This window comes from Acomys minous (genome assembly GCF_964271855.1).
Source record: "Acomys minous genome assembly, chromosome: 10".
NCBI lineage: Eukaryota > Metazoa > Chordata > Mammalia > Rodentia > Muridae > Acomys > Acomys minous.
In genome coordinates, this window is record NC_140491.1 from 6416349 (window position 1) to 6437177 (window position 20829).

A 20829-nucleotide genomic window follows, 5' to 3' on the forward strand; every position below is an offset into this window, starting at 1 on the left:
GCATGCAGGTGGGATTGTGAAGCTGGAGACTATCTGGCAGATACCCTGGCAGCCATTTTAGCTCCCACCCTCTGACTCACCTACCAGAACAGCAACTTTTGGCCTACAGGTATCCTAGCCTGTAGGATAACAGTAGGGTAAGGTCACTTAGGTGTACAGAGGGTAACGCCTCTCCCAGGCCCAGAGCACCAGCCAGCCACTGACAGGGCCTTGCTCTTCCCTGCAGCTACAAGCATGAAGTCCTAAAGGCTTCTGAAGAGGGTCAGTGAGGTAAGAGGCAGGAACTCAGGGGCTAACTGTTAGCAACCCCAAGCCCGGAGGCTCTACGGCCATAAGCCAGCACTTTAAGTCTGTTAAGTCTGAGGCGATGAGCCGTCAGATGTTAGTATCCCTACGCCTCAACGTTCTGCTCCATGGTCAGCTCTGGCTCTATCTTATCCCATCTCGGACAAGGCAAAACAAACATAGGGCAAACATAAGAGCCAATATCACCCTCACTTCTTTTTCAGTCTTTTTTTTTTCTTCTTCTTCCTGGAACTCACTCACTATGTAGGCCTCACCTCAAAGCCACAGAGCTTGCCTGCCTTGGGCTCTTGAGTCCTAGGATTAAAGGTATGTGCTACCACCACAGCCAGGTTTTTTGTTTGTTTGTTTGGGATTTTTTGTTTTGTTTGATATTTGAGACGGGCTTCACATAGCCCAGGTGGGCCTCAAAAGTGGCCTTGAACTTCCGATCCTACTGCCTGTACCTCCTGCGGCTGAGACTATAGGTGGGCATCACCTCATCTGGTATATGCTACACTGGGAATTGAACCCAGGGCATGCGGTTGTTTGTTTGTTTTTGATTTTTTTGAGACAAGGACTCTCTGTTGGCCTTGGCTGTCCTGGATTCGCTTTGTAGACCAGACTGGCCTCGAACTCACAGTAATCTGCCTGCCTCTGCCTCCCCGAGTGCTGGGATTAAAGGCGTGCGCCACCATGCCCGGCAAACCCAGGGCTTTGTATATGCTAGTTAAGCACTCTGTGAACCAAACTACAGCCCTAGCCCTATGTTCGCTTTTCTCTATTACAAACACAAACAGCTGCAGTTCCCATCAGCCTCAGCAGGAAATCACTGTTCTGATAAGGGAGTGTCCAGGGCAGCAATGGACATCTGCCTCGCTGCCGGCTCAGTCCCTCTCCCTGTGCCTCTCTCTTCACCCTGCCCTCCCTCTCCCTTCGCCCTGCCCTCCCTCTCTCTTCGCCCTGCCCTCCCTCTCCCTTCGCCCTCCCTCTCCCTTCGCCCTCGCCCTCCCTCTCCCTTCGCCCTCGCCCTCCCTCTCCCTTCGCCCTCGCCCTCCTTCTCCCTTCGCCCTCGCCCTCCCTCTCCCTTCGCCCTCCCTCTCTCTTCGCCCTGCCCTCCCTCTCCCTTCGCCCTCGCCCTCCCTCTCCCTTGGTCCTCGCCCTCCCTCTCCCTTCGCCCTCCCTCTCCCTTCGCCCTCGCCCTCCCTCTCCCTTCGCCCTCGCCCTCCCTCTCCCTTCGCCCTCGCCCTCCCTCTCCCTTCGCCCTCCCTCTCCCTTCGCCCTCGCCCTCCCTCTCCCTTCGCCCTCGCCCTCCCTCTCCCTTCGCCCTCGCCCTCCCTCTCCCTTCGCCCTCGCCCTCCCTCTCCCTTCGCCCTCCCTCTCCCTTCGCCCTCGCCCTCCCTCTCCCTTCGCCCTCGCCCTCCCTCTCCCTTCGCCCTCGCCCTCCCTCTCCCTTCGCCCTCGCCCTCCTTCTCCCTTCGCCCTCGCCCTCCCTCTCCCTTCGCCCTCCCTCTCTCTTCGCCCTGCCCTCCCTCTCCCTTCGCCCTCGCCCTCCCTCTCCCTTGGTCCTCGCCCTCCCTCTCCCTTCGCCCTCCCTCTCCCTTCGCCCTCCCTCTCCCTTCGCCCTTCGCCCTCCCTCTCCCTTGGTCCTCGCCCTCCCTCTCCCTTCGCCCTCCCTCTCCCTTCGCCCTCCCTCTCCCTTGGCCCTCGCCCTCCCTCTCCCTTCGCCCTCCCTCTCCCTTGGCCCTCGCCCTCCCTCTCCCTTGGTCCTCGCCCTCCCTCTCCCTTTGCCCTCGCCCTCCCTCTCCCTTCGCCCTCCCTCTCCCTTCACCCTCCCTCTTCCTTCGCCCTCCCTCTCCCTTGGTCCTCGCCCTCCCTCTCCCTTCGCCCTCCCTCTCCCTTGGTCCTCGCCCTCCCTCTCCCTTGGCCCTCCCTCTCCCTTGGCCCTCCCTCTCCCTTGGCCCTCGCCCTCCCTCTCCCTTGGCCCTCGCCCTCCCTCTCCCTTCGCCCTGCCCTCCTGCCTTGTCCCTCACAGATTCCCCTTTACCCAGTGTTCTCCCTGGGTCTGCATTATTGTTTCCGTTATTGCTGACACTAGGTGAACCTCTGCCATGTCCCCAGCTCTCCGCTCCCCCTTTTTTCTACATCATCATTATCTCTTCTATTAGCTATTAGTAAGACCTAAGAATAAATCTGTCTCCTATTCAGTTGGCCTTTCTTTAAAAGCAAACCCCTTCTTCAGTTCTGCTGAGTCAAATTCTGTGGTTTTTCCCTATTAGCCCCTCTAACCAACGCTATTTTGGAAAGAGTGCATTGAGACAAGGTCTCCGTGCACCACCCAGTCTGGCCTGGAAGTCGCTATGTACCCCAGGTTGGCCTCAAAATCCTGCCTCAGCCCCCTAAGTGCTGATATTACAGACATGAATCAAGGGCAATTGGATTTCAGTGAGGTCCAGGCCAGGTAGAGCTACATAGTGAGACCATGTCTTTCAGAGAGAGGAAGAGGAAGAGGAGGAGGAAGAAGAGAAGAAGGAGGAGGAGGAAGAAGAAGAAGGCGGCTAACAAAAAAGGACCTAATGCTGTGTGGTGGCAGCATTGGTCTACAGAGAGTTTTAGGTAAGCCAGGGCTACACAGGAAAACCCTGTCTTGAAAAACAAAACAACTGGGGGCTGGAGAGATGGCTTAGAAGAGCACTGACTGCTCTCCTGGAGGTCCTGAGTTCAATTTCCAGCAACCACATGGTGGCTCACAACCATCTATAATGAGATCTGATGCCCCTCTTCTGGCATGTAGGTGTACACACAGGCAGAGCACTATGTACATAATAAACAAACAAACAAACAAATAAGCAAATAAATGATTTTTTTAAAAAAACACTAGGGAGGCAGAGGCAGGCGGATTGTTGCCAGGCCAGCCTGATCTACAAAGTGAGTCCAGGACAGCCAAGGCTACACAGAGAAACCCTGTCTCAAAAAAACCAAAAACAAAAACAGGCCGGGCGTGGTGGTGCACGCCTTTAATCCCAGCACTCGGGAGGCAGAGGGAGGCAGATTGCTGTGAGTTTGAGGCCAGCCTGGTCTACAAAGTGAGTCTAGGACAGCCAAGGCTACACAGAGAAACCCTGTCTGGACAAACAAGCAAACAAACAAAAAAGAAACCCAAGGGGGAAAAAAAAGAAGAACAAAACAAACAAGAAAGAAAAAGACCTCTTATAAAACCATAGGAAAAATTGTGGTGTTGAGAACTAAACCCAGGCCTCCTGCATCCTAGGCGCACACTCTACTGCTGAGTTACACCCCAGCACTAGCTAACATGCTCATAGCGCACTAGCTATAATGTGCACAAATACACACTCACTTCCTGTCTCTGGTGGTGCACTGTCCTGTGCTTAGGACTCTGCCAGCAAGAAGATCATCACCAGATGCACACCAGAGCCTTGCAACTCTCCAACCACAAGCCAAAATAAACTCCTGCCCACCCCCTTTCCTCTCCACAGACACACAAACCAGCCTGGTCTTGGGTGCAAAAGTCAACTTAAAGCAGTGGGAAACAGGAGCTGGAGGATGGCTCAGAGGATAAGAGCACTGACTCCTCTTCCAGAGGAGCAGGGTTCAATTCCCAGCACCTACATGGCAGCTCACACCTGTCTGTAACTTCATGATCTGACACCCTCACACAGACATTCATGCAGGCAAAACACCTATGTACATAAAAAGTGAGTAAATAAATAAAAATTAAGCAGTGGGAAACACTCCTTGATTGCTTGTTTCTACCCATCACACAGAGTGAATATTACTGCCTCAGCAAAGTCCTGCCCAGATCCCCAGGATCTCGCTAGGCTTCTGTGCCATCTCTCCAGCCTCTGGAGAGGGCACAGTGACTAAGAGCACCCAGAGGACCAGGGTCCCATTCCCAGCACCCATGTGGTGCCTCACAACCTGCTGTAACTCCAGTTCCAGGAGATGTAAGGGCACGGCACAATGTGGCGAACATACGTACATACAACAATACATGCATGCAAAATGCCCATACATGTAAGGTAAACAAACAAAACTGTCAACCAAGAGAGAAAGACTTTCCAAAGATATGAACATTATTTTGGTGCAGTACAGCACGGCAATGCCTGTAACTACGCTTGTCAAAATAAACTTTAGGCATATTCAACCTGACCAAGGCAGGGCCAGTTTGGGTTTTTGTTGTTGTTTTGTTTTGTTTGTTTGTTTGTTTGAAGACAGGATTTCTCTGTATAACTTCCCTGGCTGTCCTCACACTTACCTCTTACCATTCGCCTCTGCCTAGTGCTGGGATTAAAGACGCCGCATGCTAACATATTCAGCCTGCATTTGTTTGTGTAATTTGTACAGGTGTTGAGGTCACAGGATGACTTTTGGAAGTCAGTTTTCTCTTTCCATCCCCATGAATCCTAAGAATCAAACACGGGTCAACGGTGGCAGGAGGATCACCACAAATCTGAGGCCATCCTGGTATTGCCTAGGAAGTTATAAACCAGAAAGGACTACCTGTCAGGAAGCTAGCTGGGCGTGGTGGCGCACGCCTTTAATCCCAGCACTCAGGGAGCCTGAGGCAGGTAGATCGCTGTAAATTCAAGGCTAGCCTGGTCTACAAAGGGAGTCCAGGACAGCCAGGGCTGTTACACAGACCCTGTCTCAGGAAAAAAAAATGCCTAGCATACACAAAACCCTGGATTTGATCTCCAGTACCACATAAGTCAGGCACAGGGTTGCATACCTGGGAGCCTACCATTTAGAAGGCACAGGAAGGAGGAACAGAAGTGTGAGATCAGTCTCAGCTGCCTGGCAAGTCTGAGGCCAGAGTGCACTGCATGACACATAGCGTCAGATGGATAACTAAGGGCTGGAGCTGTGGTGCAGTTGGAAAAGTGCCTGCCCAGTGCACAAGATGCCTTGGGTTCAATCCCCAGCACCATATAAACCAGATGTGGAGAACATGTCTGCTTCTGAGAGGTGGAGGTAGAATCAGAGGTTCAGGGTTATCCTTGCCTGGGCTCGCCTGCCTCAGACATAAATAATAAAATGAGTAAAATAAAATATAAATTAAATAATTATAATAGCCAAGTATTGTTGTAAATGTCTCCTGCGATCCTCATTTGAAGGGGGAGATTTTACTTTTACTTTTAACGTACGAGTGTTTTTTTGTTTGTTTTGTTTGTTTGTTTGTTTTTTGGTTTTCGAGACAAAGTTTCTCTGTGTAGCTTTGGCTGTCCTGAACTCGCTTTGTAGACCAGTCTAGCCTTGAATTTACAGCGATCCACCTGCCTCTGTCTCCTGAGTGCTGGAATTAAAGGCGTGCGCCACCACGCCCGGCCATACCAGTGTTTGCGCCCGCATAAATGTACGTTTACCACGTGCATTCCACAGAGGTCAGAAGAGGGTATTGGATGCCCTGGAGCTGGAGTGATGGACTATTGTGAGCCATCGTGTGAATAGTACAGCCAAACCCAGGTCCTCTGCAAAAACAAATAACAGGAGTGCTTAACTGCTGAGCCATCTCTCTCCCACCCCCACCCCCCCATGCCCCACCTTGCTGACCTGGGACTCATTATGTATTCCAGGCTGACTTCAAACTTGGGATCCTTCCTGTTAGCCTCTGAGTACTGGGATTGCAGGTGTGTGCTACAAATACGTGGCTACACAATGATTCTTTCTTTTTTTCTTTTCTTTTTCTTTCTTTTTTTTGTTTTTTGTTTTGTTTTGGTTTGGTTTTTCGAGACAAGGTTTCTCTGTGTAGCCTTGGCTGTCCTGGACTCGCTTTGTAGACCAGGCTAGCCTCGAACTTACTGTGATCTGCCTGCCTCTGCCTCCCGAATGCTGGGATTAAAGGCCTGAGCCAACGAGCCTGGCCTCACAATGATTCTTAAGAGTGGTAGTAGTCCATGGTTGAACAAGCAGTCAAATGTCCTTGTAGCAGTGCGGTCTTAAGGTTGGTGTGGCCTTTGGGCGTGCTAGGGTTTTGGCTGAGTCTCTTGTCAAAGGTACCACATAGAAATCTTTTGGGTTTTTTTGTTTTGTTTTGTTTCTGAGACAGGGTTTCTCTGTGTAGCCTTGGCTGTCCTGGACTCCTTTTGTAGATTAGGCTGGCCTCAAACTCCTGGCAATCCACCTGCCTCTGCCTTCCAGAGTGCTGGGATCACAGGTGTAATCTGATTCTATTTACCCCCTCCCCCACCGCTTCCGGTTCCAGGTTCTTGACCTCTCTGTCTACCTTTCTGTCTTCAAACTGCCTCATTCCACCTCTGCATGTCCTCAGAAAGCCATCCCTAGGCCTACCCTCAAAACCACAAATTCAGAGCTGGGCATGGTAGTGCTCACCTTTAATCCCAGCCCCGGGGAGACAGAGGCAGGTGGATCGCTGTGAGTTTGAGGCCAGCCTGGTCTAGGACAGCCAAGGCTACACAGAGAAACCCTGTCTCAAAACAAGCAAACAAACAAACAAACAAAAAAACAAAACAAAACAAACAAACAAAAACATGAGTTCAACGATTCTCATGTGAAGGTAAAGGAAGCTTATTTGAATGAAAACCAAAGATATTTGTTGCCCACAGCTGTCAGGTGACAAGGAAGCTATCTAGTGACAGCAGGGGAAGGCACCAGATGTACTCAGATTAAAGATCAGGTTCAGAGAGCATGAGGCACATGAGGGAGCCGGAGTTGGAGTGACTAGAGATGAGATATCTTCTATGGTCGGCGTATTGTGTCTTAGGGACACCATGACCACAGCAACTCTTACAAAGAAAAGCATTTAACTGGGGCTGGTTTACAGTTGAGACATTTAGTTCGTTATTGTCATGGCGGAAAACATGGCGGCACGCAGGCGGGCACGATGCTAGAGAAGGAGCTGAGAGTTCTACATCTGATTCACAGGCAGCAGGAGATTGTGTGCCATGCTGACAGTGGCCTGAGCTCTCTCAAGGCCGGCCTCCACAGTGACACACTTCTTCTAGCAAGGTCACACATACTCCAACAAGGCCACACCCTCTAATAGTGCCACTCCCTATGGCCAGGTATTCAAACACATGAGTCTGTGGGGGCCACTTCTATCAAACTACCACAAAGAGTTTATTTTGTTTTGTATTTTGTTTGCTGTTTGTTTTTCCAGACAGGGTTTTCCTGTGTAGCTTTGGCTGTTCTGGATTCTCTTTGTAGACTAGGCTGGCCTAGTACTCACAGCAATCCACCTGCCTCTGCCTCCTAGAGTGCTGGAAAGTAAGTGAAAACATGTAGAGAAAAATTAAGATTTATGAGAAAGACTACATACCTTATTTGCACACTGAGGGGAAAAAAATCTAATAAAGATGAAGCCAAGGCCAGGCATGGTGGCGCACACCTTTAGTCCCAGCACTCGGGAGGCAGAGGCAGGTGGATCACTGTGAGTTCGAGGCCAGCCTGGTCTACAAAGTGAGTCCAGGACAGCCAAGGCTACACAGAGAGACCCTGTCTCGAAAAAAAAAAATGAAGCCAAGATCCAGGTGTGGTGCTGTACACCTTTCTTCCCAGAACTTGGAAGGCAGAGTCAGGCAAATCACTGTGAGTTCAAGGCCAGCCTGGTTTACAAAGTGAGGCCAATTAAAGATCTAATAAAGAGAAGGTAAGGCTGGGCATGGGGAAGTAGAAGATCATTAAAAGAGAGAGGAGAGTCTAAAGGTAAGGAATCATTCAGTGGAAAAAAATCACAATCATGGCCAATAAAGAGCAAAACACTTTCTTCCTTCCCCTTTGAGGTAGTCACTATTTTTAAATTGATATGTATCTTTTTCCATGTGGCTGGCACCATCTCATAGGCTGAGGTCCTATACTGAGTAAATGAAAAGCAAGCAAACTGAGGATTAGCATTCATTTCTTTGTTGTTGTTTTGTTTTTTTTGGAGACAGAGTGTCTCTGTGTAGCCTTGGCTGCCCTAGACTCACTTTGTAGACCAGGCTAGCCTCAAACTCACAGCGATCCGCCTGCCTCTGCCTCCCCAGTGCTGGGATTAAAGATGTGTGCCACCACACCCTGCCATTTAAAAAAAAAATTTATTTATGTATTATTATGTATACAGTGCCCTTCCTGCATGCACACCCACGGGCCAGAAGAGGGCATCAGATCACATTATACATGGTCATGAGCTACCATGTGCTTGCTGGGAATTGAACTCGCGACCTCTGGAAGAGCAGACAATGATCCTAACCACTGAGCCATCTCTTCAGCTGGCCCAACTGGCATTCATTTCTGTTTTCTGTTTGTAGACATGATATGAGCAGCTGCCTCATGTTCCTGCTCCTATGCCTTCCGGTTGTGGTAGACTGATTGTGTCCCATCTTAAAGTGGGAGTCACAGTAATCCCTGTCTCCCCAGAGCCACTTGGAGTCACAACAAGGAGTAAAGTAACTGTTACCACATCCTCACCTGGATCTCAGTTTTACCAGTAGGTTTATCTACACAGTGTTTTAATATTTAGTCACCTGGAACTGAAACCAAGCTAATTTAGCTCTACTAAAAGTAAATATACATAGCCATTAGATAACAGAGCCATTAAATTTGCCATTTGGAGGGGCTGGAGAGATGGCTCAGTGGTTAAGAGCACTACCTGCTCTTCTAGAGGTCCTGAATTCAATTCCCAGCAACTGCATGGTGGCTCACAGCAATCTATAACATCATCCAATGGCCTCTTCTGGCCTGCAGGTGTACATGTGAGCAGAGCACTGTATACATCATAAGTAAATAAATCTTTTTTAAAAAATTTGCCATTTGAGGGGACATAGAGATGACTCAGCAAAAAAAAGACACTTGCCACCAATCCTGACTGGGAGAGCTCAGTCTCCAGGACCCCACTGTGACAGGAGAGAAGTAAATTCACCACTCTATTCTCTGACCCACACACATTTCACTCAGCACACAAAATAAATAAAATATGATTTAAAACCTGTCTTTTTGAGAAAGTTCAGTGTGCATCTTATTTTGAAATTGGCTTTCATTCCATACACTGACTGCCTTGAGGTCCCTCCAAGTTGTCGCTTGTATCCATCCTTTCTTACAGGGCTGGCAGGACAGCGCTGCAGCCTAAGCGCACTTGCCTGGCGGGTGTCCTGACCTGAGTCTGACCCCGGGAAGTTATATAAAAGTGGAAGGAAAGAACCCATTCCACAGAGTTGTCTTCCCACTGCCACGTGTGCCCTGTGGCACATGTGTCCACACACACATATGGAGTAATATATACTATATATACACATATACTCTAATAATAGTAATAATAATTGCTCCGTCCGGGAGAAGTAGCTCATGTTCAGGAGCTGAGGCAGAAAGACTGCTGTGAGTTTGAGGTTAGCCTGGGCAACACAGATAGTGCACAGCCAGCCTTAGCCATAAGGGGAAAAAATAAGAGTTCTTTTTAGCCGGGCATGGTGGCACATGCCTTTAATCCTAGCATTTGGGAGGCAGCGGCAGGCAGATTGGATTGCTGTGAGTTCGAGGCCGGCCTGGTCTTCAAAGGGAGTCCAGCACAGCCAAAGCTACACAGAGAAACCTTGTCTTGACAAACCAACCAACCAAAAGAATTCTTTTTAATACTGAGTATTCCATGGTCTTCCATACTTTTGGTGGTTTCCAGATTAGAGATATATCAATTTGGGTTTTTTTTGAGACAAGGTTTCTCTGTGTAGCCTTAGCTGTCCTAGGCTCACTTTGTAGACCAGACTGGCCTCAAACTCACAGAGATCCACCTGCCTCTGCCTCCCAGGTCCTAGGATTAGGATTACAGGTCTGTGTCACCCTGCCTGGCCATAATGCTTTCTTCTGCATCCATTTTGTAAGTCTTGCTTTGTTTTTATTTAGTTATTTACTTTTTTATGAGGTGGGGTCTCATGCAGCACAAGCTGGCCTTAGCTATGTCACAGGTAATAATGACCCTCCTGCCTCCGTCTCTTGAGTGTGGAAATTGTAGGTTCGTGCCATCACGGTTGGTTGATATGCTGCTAGAATCCAAGCGAGGATTGCAAGTGTCCTAAGTAAACACTCTACCAACTAAGCCAGCTGCTTGTGGTGGCCCACACCAGTAGGATTTGCTGAAGGAGAGGGAGGCCAGCCTGGGCTACACATTTTATCCAAGCGTGGTGGCACACGCCTTTAATCCCAGCACTCAGGAGGCAGAGGCAGGCGGATCGCTGCGAGATCAAGGCCTGGTCTACAAAGAGTCTAGGACACTCAAGGCTACACAGAGAAACCCTGTCTCAAAAAAATGAACAAACAAAACAAAAACTAAGCTACATTCTTAGCCCTTAAATATCGATTTCTATGTTTTATTTATTAATACTGTGTGTATATGTATACTGTGTACGTATGTTCTATTGGACAACTGTATGGTGTCAGTTTTCCTCCACTTTTTTTGTTTGGCTGAATTCTCCTGGGACAATCTGCCGTAAGGAAAATAAATACATACAACATCCACAACGTGTCCTTTGTTTTGTTTTTATTTGTTTGTTTGTTGGTTCGTTGGTGTTTTTTATTTGTTTGCTTGTTTTTTTTGTTTTTTGAGACAGAGTTTCTCTGTGTAGCCGTGGCTGTCCTGGACTCACTTTGTAGACCAGATGGCCTCGAACTCACAGAGACCCTTTGCCTCTGCCTCCTGAGTGCTGGATAAATATGGAATTCTGAAAGTCTGTTTATTAGGTTGGCGCTTACACCATCATGGGAGGCTAGATGGTTTAACATCTGTACAGTGAGAGGCAAAGACTATGGTATCCGCTCAATCCAAGACGCTGACAGCCTCAAGACCAGAAGGGAGCACCCTACTGATGCTGGAGGCCCGGAAGTGCCTGACAGTCACTGGACCCACTGAACGCTGAAAAAGCCCACAGACAGTGGCAGCAGCTCCTGGAGCATGAAGCTTTTTTTTTTTCCCCAGACAGAGTTTCTCTATGTAGCCTTGGCTGCCCTGGACTCGCTTTGCAGACCAGGCTGGTCTTGAACTCACAGAGATCTGCCTGCCTATGACTCCTGTGTGCTGGCATTAAAGGTGTGCGCCACCATGCCCAGCTTTTTTTTTTTTTTTTTAAATCTGCTGCTCTTTAATCATGCTTTTTTTTTCCTTCCTTTCTTTTCTTTTCTTTTTTTTTTTTTTGAGTTTTTGAGACAGGGTTTCTCTGTGTAGCCTTGGCTGTCCTGGACTCACTCTGTAGACCAGGCTGGCCTTGAACTCACAGCGATCCAACTGCCTCTGCCTTCTGAATGCTGGGATTAAAGGCGTGTGCCACGCCCGGCTTCCTTTCTTTTTTCTTTTTCTTCTTTTTTTAAAGATTTATTTATTTATTATGTATATAGTGTTTTGCCTGCATACACATCTGCACGATAGAAGATCTCATTATAGATGGTTGTGAGCCACCATGTGGGTGCTGGGAATTGAACTCAGGACCTCTGGAAGAGCAGCCAGTGCTCTTAGCCTCTGAGCCATCTCTCCAGCCCTCCTTTTTTTTTTTTTTTTTTTTTTTTTTTTTGCTTTTGCTTTTGCTTTTGCTTTTTGAAACAGCATTTCTCTGTATAGCCTGGCTGTCCTAAAACTTATTCTGTAGACAGGCTGGTCTCAAACTCATAGAGATCTGCCTGCTTCTGCCTAATGAGTGCTGGGATTAAAGGCATGTGCCACCATGCCCGGCCACGTGTCATGTTTTTACTGATGACTTCATGTTTTTACCACAAAGAAATTACAGCTGGAGCCGGACATGGGGACTCACACCTTTAATCCCAGCACTAGGGAGACAAAGGCAGGTGGATCTCTGTAAGTTCAAAGTTAGCTTGGTCTACAAAGAGAGTGCAGGACAGCCAGAGCCACACAAACAGACTTGGTCTCAAAAAAAGAAAGAACGAAATGACATCGGGGCCCATTTACTAAATAATTTAAAATGCTATGAATTTAGAGCCCATCACCCACTTCCCACCAAGACTCTGCCATGGGCTTCAAACTCATAGCGATCCGCCTGCCCCTGCCTCCCAAGTGCTGGGATTAAAGGCGCGCGCCACCACCGCCTGGCTACAGCACCTTTTCTATAGTCAAAGCAATCTATTCTGCGAACAGCATTTTTCTCTCTCCATTCATGAGCCAGCTGGCGGGCACTTCAGTTATTTGCTGCTCTCTACTCTCTTCAATAATGCTGCATTGAGCGCTGGGGGTGTAGATGCCGCCACAAAGTGATTTCATTTTCTTTGGCTATACATCCAGTAGTGGGATTTTTGGATTAAATTGTAGTTCTATTTTTATTTTATTTTTTTTAAAGAACTCCCATACTGTTTTCCATATGGCTATACTAATTTAATTTACATTCCCACCAAGAGTGATCTTTTTTTTTTTTTTTTTTAGTTTTTCAAGACAGGGTTTCTCTGTGTGTATCCCTGGCTATCCTAGACTTCTTTTTAGCCCAGGCTGTCCTGGAACTCACAGCCATCCACCTGCCTCTGCCTCTGCTGCAATTAAAGGCATGTGCCACCACGCCTGGACCTTTATTTACTTATTTACGTATTTATTAATAGTGGTGCTCTTACATATCCATATCCCCACCAATATTTAGTATCTTCTGTGTTTTTGATAATAGCCATTCTTGCTGGGGATGGGAGGAGACAACAGATTGTTTTGACTGCAGATTTGACTGTTACTTATATATAGTCTCTCAGCCAACCTCACCTTTGGTGAACCGATGCCACTGCTTGGCCCCTGCCATCCTGGCACCCAGTCACTCCCACTGCATTTGACTTTTCTAATTAAATTGTGTGACTACAGTTCCCGAAATAAGGTCTGGCCTGCAATAGGAGCAATCACAAAGCTCTTCAGACATGTTGGGGCTCCTCTCACACAAATGTAATTTTCAAAGACTTTCATTTCTCAAAGGAGTGTGTGTTAGTGTGTTAGGCAGAAACTTAGGGCGAGATCACATGGAGCAAAGATACCACAAACAAGGACTTGTGTCCCCTCTTCCACGCAGAGAGAGCCTCGGCACTAAGGAAAATATTGGCCCTCCATTGTTAGGGGCCAGAGTTTGTACAACGCTGAGGGAAGCCAGTAGCTGCTTCCTAGAAGTCATACGCAGTGCAGTTGTTGGGCTGGTTCCAAGCAGCTGCCTGCAGGGTGGTAGGATTTCCCTCTTTTGTCTCTTATCTGGCTCAGCAGACAGATATTTCTGGGTGAACTCAGTACTTTTCCACTCAGCTAAGACCCAAAGAAAGGCAGCTTAAAGGCTGGGGAGAAGCCATGTTTGAACTTACAGCCACATTAAGTTTGGCCTTTCAGTATGTCTTCCCAGTAAGAAGAAATAATGTTATTGAAGCTAATATCAGAGTGAGCTAGGCTTGGCCACTGTGCTGGCTACTTTTATGTCAACTTGATAAAAGCTGGATTTGGGAAGAGGGAACCTCAGTTAAGAAAATGCCACCCCTGGGGGCTGGAGAGGTGGTTCAGTGTTTAAGAGCACTGTTCAAATCCCAGCACCCACATGGCAGCTTATAACTGGGGATCCGACACCCTCACACAGACACACATGCAGGCAAAACACCAATGTACATAAAATACAAATAAATTAATTTTTAAAAAAGTGCTACACAAAATTACCCTGTGGTGCATTTTTTAAATAAGTGATGTGGGAAGTCAGCCCATGGTGGGTGTGTCACCCCTGGGCAGGCTGTCCTGGTGGACAAGAAAGCTGACCAAGCATCCCCGGGAACAAGCCTGGAACGGCCTTCCTCCACCCTCCATGCCTTCTGCCTCAGTTCCTGGCTTGCGTTTCTGCCTCAATTGTCCCAGATGATGAATTACAAAACGTAAGATGAAATAAAAAAATCCTTTCCTCCCCAGGTTGATTTTGGCCATGCTGTTTGTTTGGTTTTGAACAGGGTCTCACTGTGTAGCTCTGACTGTACTAGAGCTCATTACGTAGACCAGGCTGACCTCAAACTCACAGCGATCCCAGAGAGCCACCTGCTTGTACTTCCCAAGGGTTAGGTTCAAAGGTGTGCACCATCATGCCTGGCTTTGGTCAGGTTGTTTTATCTCACACACACACCCACACCCACACACACCCACACACACCTAAGCTACTCACCCATAGGCCAATTAAATGGGAAAAAAAAATAGCGAGAGGCAGAGAAAGAGCTTTCAGTGTGAACACACCGTGAAGACTCTCTCTCTCTCTCTCTCTCTCTCTCTCTCTCTCTCTCTCTCTCTCTCTCTCTCTCTCACACACACACACACACACACACACACACACAAGCATGCATCACAAATACGACAAATCCATCTTTGGGGTTCTGACTCAGGGCTTAGGTTTATTTTGGTTTACTTACGTGTGTATTTATTTCGGAGACAGAGTCTCATGTAGCACAGGCTAGCCTCAACTACCTATGTAGCCAGAGATGACCTTGCTTTTCTGTTCCTCCACCTGGCCGTGTTGGTATTAGAGGCAGGCACCACCACACCCACGTATGCAGTGCTAGAAATGGAAGTCAGTGCTCCGCACTTACCAGGTAAATGCCCTACCCCCTGACTGAACTACATCCCTCGTCCAACCGTGACAGGCTTGTTGTTGTTAATGCTGCTGCTGCATTTGTTCAATTGGAGAAGGAGCACATGAGGCGCAGCATGCATGTGAAGGTCAGAATACCACTTTTGGGGGCTCCCTCCCCACTCCTACCATTTACATCCTGGTGGTTCCTCAGGCTGTCAGGCTTGGCAGGTGACCTTACCTGTGAGTTCTCTCTCCAGCCCAGGCTAGGTTTAAGTGGAGGGTAAGCTATATAATTTAGCAGTCCTGGCTCAAGGCGTGGCCTCGCTCACCATCACTGCTGGCCAGCTCCAGTCTCTCCTGCAAAGTGATGTGACAAGTCATCAGACCGAGATCTTCTTTCGAGACAGTTTCTCTATGGTGATCACCAGGCCTCAGAGCCTTCCTTCTCCAAGGCTGAGATTCCTGGAGCAATTCCAGTTATCTGGGGACTGTTCTTTTAACAGTCTAATAGCCAAAGAGAAAGGCACTAGTGTCTCTTTAAAATATCTCCGTTCAGCTGGGCGGAGGTAGCACACGCCTGTAATCCCAGCACTGGGGAGGCAGAGGCCAGCCTGGTCTACAAAGTGAGTGCAGAATAGCCAAGGCTACCCAGAGAAACCTTGTCTCAGAAAAACAAAAACAAACCAAAAAAAAAAAAAAAAAAAGAAAGAAAAAGAAAAAGAAAAAAAAAAAGAAAAAGAAAAAAGAAAAGAAAAAGAGTATCTCCATCCCTTGGGCTAGAGAGATGGGCCCTCAGCTGAGAGGACTTGATGCTCTAGTAGGGTCCCCAGGTTTGATTCCTAGCACCCACAACTGTTTGTACCTCTAGTTCCAGGGAACCTGACAGCCTTGCCTAGCCTCCCCGGGCACCAGGTACACACGTGAATGAGGCAAAACCCTCATTCACAACGAATTGAATAAGTCTAAAAGAAACTTGGCAGGGCATAGTGGCTAGCCTGGTCTACACAGTAAGACCCAGGATAGCTAGGGGCATAGCGGCTAGCCTGGTCTACACAGTAAGACCCAGGATAGCTAGAGCGACATAGTGTGACCCTGTCTCAGTAAATAAATAAATAAATAAATAAATAAATAAATAAATAAATGTAGACCAGGCTGGCCTTGAACTCACAGACATTCATCTGCATTTGCCTCCAGACTACTGGGATTAAAGCTATGTGCCCCCACACCATTTTAAAAGGATGCCCTACCAGGCCAGGCATGGTGGCACATGCCTTTACTCCCAGCACTCGGGAGGCAGAAGCAGGTGGATTGCTAGGAGTTCGAGGTGTGCCTGGTCTACAAAGTGAGTCCAGAGCAGCCAAGGACAGAGATAAACCCTGTCTGCTGAGGGGAGGCGGGGAATCTATCTATCAGTCCAATCTTCAGCTCAGCTTGGAGTCAGTCCACTGCTGATGTGGCCTACTCAAACTGCCATACCTGTATCTGCACCTCACTTGCTCCATTCAACCATGAGGTTTTTGTTTTGTTTTGTTTTTGAGACAGGGTTTCTCTGTGTAGCCCTGACTGTCCTGGACTCACTTTGTAGACCAGGCTGGCCTCAAACTCAGAGATTTGCCTGCCTCTGCCTCTGCCTCTGCCTCCCGAGTGCTAGGATTAAAGGCGTGTGCCACCATGCCTGGCTGAGTTTTAGTTTTTGAGACGGGGTCTCATGACACTGCTTTGGTTGGCTTGGAACTTACTACGTAGACCAAGCTGGTTTAGAACTCAGAGGCCTGCCTGCCTCCGCCTCCTAAGTGCTGGGATTAATGGTATATACCACAACGCCCAGCTCAAAATTGAGTCTTGGCTCCAGTCTGTGACTCTGGCTTTTACTCTGTGGGGAGACTTCCAGCAGCTCTCCAATAGACTTTGTTAACTACTAGCCTCCTACTCCTGAGATGTTCTCTGTATCTCTATCAGCCTCTTTGGACTCCTTGAACTTTACTGTGCACTCTTTAACCCTTTAATAGCCATTCTGTAATGAACATATATATATATGTACAAATACAGTTACCGTGTGATAGGTAATGTGTGATCAGAGACTTAATTAGTAGTTAAGATTGGAATAAATCTTAACTGGGAGGTGGCTCAGTGGGAAAATTAGCTGCCACATCAGCACAAGAACCTGAGTTTGGATCCCCGGAATACACACAAAACCACAAGCATGACAGTGTGGCCCTGTAACCTCAACCCTCCAGTGTGGAGACTAGCAGGTCCCTGAAGCCCATTGGCCAGCTCACCTTGCTGAATGAATAAGCTCCAGACTTAGCGAGAGACCACGTGTTAGCCAGTTTTATGTCATCTTGGCTCAAGCTAGGAGTCAATTGAGAAGAAAGAACTCAATTCAGAAGATGCACAGTGGCTGGGCATAGTGTCAAACTGGGGAGGCAAAGACAGGCAGATCTCTGAGTTTGAGGCCAGCTTGGTCTACAGAGTGAGTTCCAGGACAGCCAAAGCTACAGAGAAAAACCCTGTCTCAGAAAAACCAACCAGCCAACCAATCAACCAAACGCAAAACCTGTGCTTGTCAACAATCATCTATCAAAGGAAATTTGAACAACGTGGCAATTTTCAGGCAACAAAAATCACTATAGCCTGTAAACTTATTGGTACTCAATGAATTCTGATGTTGTGGGAAGATGCAAACATGGCCGTCTATGTTTGTGACATAGCCGACTCACCCAGGCTGGCCTCGAACTCTCAGACTCTCTCTCCTACCTCAGACTCCTGGAACTAGAGGCACGTGCTTCTGTGCGCATCTGTAAGCTCTTGGGAATGCCTGTGGTGACAACATTAATGTGTTTGTATTAATAAACCTGGCAGATTCAGTTTTACACTCTTTTCACCATTATCCAACACCTTTAATAGCCATTCTCCCTGGCTCTCCTGTTATATAAATGTGCCTATTCAAGCAATTGTTTCCAAGCCCGGATCTCTTCACAGGGATCACTTGGTCCCTCACATTAGGGGCCTGCTGGGACTTGAACCTGGCTACAGACCTAGGAGCAAAAGCAGTGGTAGGGTTGGGTCATGAGGTCTTGCCTGGTTGTTGCCTCTAAAGAGTTATACTATTTCTTCAGACAACTTGGGGCTAATTCAAGGCCCACACAAGGAGGGTGGCTGTGGGGTGTGTGCTTGTGTGTGTGTGTGTGTGTGTGTGTGTGTGTGTGTGTGTATGTGTGTGTGTGTTGGGAAGGGGAGGGCATTCCACTGGGGATAGGGAGATCTCTCATTGGCAAAGGAAATTCAGCAGAATGGAGAGACCCAAAGTCCTGAGCTTAGCTGGGGTCTTCCCACCCAGTCCTGTCCCTATTTTGTGTGGGGAACAGACATTCTGAAGGTCTCTCTAAAGAGCAAGAAGGAAGCAGCTGTAGGAGAACTGGACTGCCTTCCTGAGTGTCTCCGTCCTTTCTCAGTTCCCTGTTGGGCTGTAATTTTACCCCAGGGTCTATGAGGCACCAGGGTGTCTGTCACTGTCTCCCTCTTTTGCTGTCTGCCTGTGTATCTGAGTGCCTGCTCACACTAGCTGCTACTAGGAACTTTATCTCATTAGATGTAGATTTTTTTTCTATAGGGTGTTTGTTTGTTGTTTTTGTGCTGTTGGGAATTTAACTCAGATGCTAGGTAAATGATCTGTTTCTGAGCTACATCCTGAGCTGTCACTGTTTGTTTGCTTGCTTGTTTCAAGAGTAGCCCCAGTTTCTCTGTGTAGCCCCACTTGTCCTGAAATTCACTCTGTAGACCAGGCTGGCCTCAAACTCAGAGATCCACCTGCCTCTACCTGCTCAGTGCTGGGATTAAATGTGTTAGGAACCACCACCCGATACTAAATATAGTTATATAAATTAAAAGAAAAAGAATCCGACAACAAGCTGGGTGTGGTGGTACATGACTGTTTTGTTTTGTTGTGTTTGTTTGTTTGCTGTTTTTCTGTTTCTCTGTGTAGCCTTGGCTGTCCTGGACTCGCTTTGTAGACCAGGATGACCTCGAACTCACAGAGATCCACCTGCCTCTGCCTCCCAAGCTCTGATTAAAGGTGTGCGCCACCACACCTGAATTAAAAACAGTGTTTATGTAGGCAGCCCATATTTTAAGAAATACTCGGGCTTGAGAGGTGGCTCAGCAGTTCAGAGCACTGGCTGTTCTTCCAGAGGACCCAGCACCCACATGGCAGCTCACAACTGTCTGTAACTCCAAGATCTGACACCTTTACACAGATATGCATGCAGGCTGTATACCAACACACATAAAATAAAACAAATAAATAATATATATATACACACACACACCAGCCAGGCATAGTTACACAGAGAGGCCCTGTCTCAAAAAACCTTAAAAAAGGAAGGAAAGAAAGAAATACTTAAGTTTCTGGAATTACCTAGAAATATCCAGAAAACAGAAACTGTACAAGTCTTTGACCTAGCCCTGGGATAAGTCATGTGGTATTAACTTCCAGTTCTAAAATGGCTGTGTCTTCAGATAAACTGGAAATGTGAAGTTCAAGTACTTATAATCTGCCAGGTTGGATTGTTTGTTTGTTTGTTTTATTTTTGTTTTTTTGAGACAGGGTTTCTCTGTATAGCCTGGCTGCACTGGACTTGCTTATAGACCAGGCTGGCCTCGAACTCACAGCGATCCACCTGCCTCTGCCTTCCCCACCGTGCCAGCGCCAGTTATTATTTTAATGACACTTGGCTGACTTTAAGTAAACATTACTCATAACAGTTCTTTGTTTTTGTTGTTATTGTTGTTGTTTTTACTCATAACAATTCTTAGCAAGACGGCTCAGCAAGTAAGAGTCCTTGCCTCACAAGCCCAATGACTTGAGTTTGATTTTGGAACTGTGTAAAGATGAAGGGAGAGAACAAACTCCACAAAGCTGCCCTCTGACCTCCACGTGCGCACTGTGGAGTATGCCCACCCCAACAACAACAACAGCAACAGCAACAACAACAACAAAGTAAAAATTCTTATTAACAAAAAGAGTATAAGCTGGGCGTGGTGGCACAGGCCTTTAAAGTTACCAGAGACAGGAGGATCTCTGTGAGTTCAAGGCCAGCCTGGTCAACAAAGTGAGTCCAGGACAGCCAGGGCTACACAGAGAAACCCTGTCTCAAAAAACAAAACACAAAAAAACTAAAAACAAACAACAAACAAAAACAAAAACAAAAAGAGTATAAAATAATTATTTGAGCCAGGTGTGGTGGTTCATGCATTTAATCCCAGCACTTGTGAGGGAGAGGCAGGCAGATCTCTATGAGTTCAAAGCCAGCCTGGTCTACAAAGGGAGTTTCAGGACAGCCAGGGCTACACAGAGAAACCCTGTCTTGAAAAAACAAAAAAAACAAACAAAAACCAAGTTGATTATTCAACAATTATTTGTAACATTTATATGGTTTATATACCTGGGCATGGTGGCACATGACTTATCACTAACATTTAGGAATTTAAGGCAGGAAAATCACTTGGAATTGGGGGTTGGCCCAAGCTTCACAGCAAATTCCAGGCTGGCATAGGGTACATAGTGAGACCCCATCTCGAACAACAAATAATAAATGTTTGTAAATGATTACTTTATCAAAATGTTCTTCAGTCAGGCGTGGTGACACACGCTTATAATCCCAGCACCTGAGGAGGCAGAGGCAGGAGGATCTCTGTGAGTTTGAGGCCAGCCTAATCTACAAAGTGAGTCCAGGACAGCCAAGGCTACACAGAGAGACCCTGTCTCAAAAACCAAAATAAATAAATAAGTAAAAATAAAATAAAATGTTCTTCACCTTTGTCTAACTTCAATTAGTACACTATTTCTTTTTTTAAATATTTATTTATTTATTTTATGTATATGAGTACACTGTCTTCATGCACACCAGAGGAGGGCACCAGATCTTATTATAGATGGTTGTGAACCACCATGTGGTTGCTAGGAATTGAACTCAGGACCTCTGGCAGAACAGCCAGTGTTCTTAACTGCTGAGCCATGTCTCTACATGGCTCCTACATAGAG

The 20829-nt window shown here is 47.3% G+C and overlaps 1 long non-coding RNA gene across 1 annotated transcript; it reads left to right on the forward strand.

The window, feature by feature from the left end:
• LOC311606336 lies at positions 1 to 4665 on the forward strand. The gene is made up of 3 exons (XR_014782299.1): positions 1 to 270; positions 2776 to 2898; positions 4648 to 4665. It is a non-coding gene; the product is annotated as an uncharacterized lncRNA (long non-coding RNA).
• The last annotated feature ends 16164 nt before the right edge of the window (positions 4666 to 20829 follow it).